The sequence below is a fragment of the Phacochoerus africanus genome, chromosome 12, assembly GCF_016906955.1.
Source record: "Phacochoerus africanus isolate WHEZ1 chromosome 12, ROS_Pafr_v1, whole genome shotgun sequence".
NCBI classification, from domain to species: Eukaryota; Metazoa; Chordata; class Mammalia; order Artiodactyla; family Suidae; genus Phacochoerus; species Phacochoerus africanus.
In genome coordinates this window covers 56953361-56955208 of record NC_062555.1, presented here as the reverse complement: position 1 = coordinate 56955208, position 1848 = coordinate 56953361, and the positions used below count along the sequence as shown (strand labels likewise).

The 1848-nt window shown below is 47.8% G+C and overlaps 1 non-coding gene across 1 annotated transcript; it reads right to left on the bottom strand.

Annotated features, from left to right (window-relative positions):
* Window positions 1–381: 381 nt before the first annotated feature.
* Window positions 382–488, bottom strand: LOC125113109 (U6 spliceosomal RNA). The gene has a single exon (XR_007131339.1). It is a non-coding gene; the product is annotated as a U6 spliceosomal RNA (small nuclear RNA).
* Between the last annotated feature and the right edge of the window lie 1360 nt (window positions 489–1848).

Genomic DNA, 1848 nt, shown 5'->3' with positions numbered 1-1848 from the left:
AAAGCAAAAAAAGAGGAGCCACAGACATGTGGAAGCTGTCCTGGCATTCATAGCTGGGCCGCTGTGGGCAGTCTCACAGAATATCAAGACAAGGCTGCTCTGAGGCCAAGATAAAATGAGGCAAAGCAAGACCACGTCACCATTTTTGTCTCAGACAGACAGAGCCAGGTCACTGTCCAAGCCACAGAGTAGCAAATATTCGTTCTCTTACTCCTGAGTGACCGTGGTGTCTGTACCCAGGGAGGGAAGTGCCTCCTGATTTCTGGCAGCATTCCACGGGAGCAAAGCCCCACTTCCTTAGGCCCTCCCCCAAATCATGCATCCAGGTTCTTCTAACAGGGTTCTTTCCAACACCCTCTCTTTTCTTTTCCTTTTTTTTTTTTTAACATGGAATGCTTCATGAATTTGCATGCCATTCTTGTGCAGGGCCCAAGCTAATCTTTTCTGTATCGTTCCAGTTTTAATATATGTGCTGCCGAGGTGATCACCCAACACCCTTTCACTGGGACACCTGCAGTACCACATAGTGTGTGTTCTCCTCCATGCAGCCCTGGGTGGTCTTTGGCTGGAGGGGATAGATCCCCTCATAATGGAGATTAAATGTTTCAGTTATTTTATCTGGGAGTTCCTATTGTGGTTCAGCCATAAGGAACCTGACTAGTATCCCTGAGGACTTGGGTTCGATCCCTGGACCTGCTAGGTGGGTTAAGGATCCCGCGTTGCTGTAGCTATGGCGTAGGCCGGTGGCTACAGCACTGATTTGACCCCTAGCCTGGGAACTTCCACATGCTGTGGGTGTGGGGCCACAAAGACAAAAATAAAAAAATTTATTTTATATGTTGCTTTTTATCCCATCCTCTCGACGAGACAGCCAGCTTCCAGGACACAGAGACCATGGCAATACTGTCCTCTATTATATTCGAAGTATGTAGGCTTTATCTGGACTATAGCAGATGCTCAGTATTTGCTAATTAAGTGAATGAATATGAGGGGACAGACATTGGGACAGACTCCTATTCCCCGGGTCCCTCACGTCTCTCCTATCAGAGAGGAAGTCAGCCTCAGGAGAGGAAGTGTACTAACAATCTGCCCTGGAAAACGTACTCGGAACCACCTTGCGAGGCATACGTACTCCTAGCCTAACGTTCCCCTGGGTTGTAATAACACTCATCCTCCAAAGGTTGGATTTCAAACTGTTTCCAACAGCGGTGAAGATGTTTTCTTGGTTCTCCCTTCTATATTCTTTACAGCTTTATTGTTTTGCTCTCTGATTACAAAAGCAGTCCCTCTCTATTTCTGTATTTGGAAACTTTGGAAAAGGTAGCAGAATATAAAGAAGATACACCCATGCCCTGTTCTCAAAGCAGGCTCCTTTCCCTCCAGTGCAGGTTCCCATCACCTTGGTGGTTTGGCGATTGAGACTCAGTCTTTAAATATTCAGCGATTTGATTTAAAGAGCAATGCAAATTATGTGATGGTGGGCAGTTAAGAAAGGCATTTTCGAAGGCATGTAGTGAGAAGACCCAGGAATGCCGGCATCCTGCTCTGCCAATCAGCCAGTCACCTTTTTTCCTCTTAGGCTTGCTCATCCCATCTTGCATAAAGGCCACAGGAAACAAGGTTTCTCTTTATTACTTGTGCCTGAGCCCTGGAGAATCTGGCAAAGCTGGATTCGAGTTGGCATCAGGCTACAGAGCAGTGGGACAGGTAGGGGTGGAGGGATGGAGGGGGCAGGAATGGTGGTGGAGAAGCAGGGGCTTGTTGGCGGGGGTGCTTCCTATCTCTGACTTCAGTCCAGGTCTTGTGGCGACAGTTCAGGAACTGTGAGCCATGACCTGCAGGCTCAGA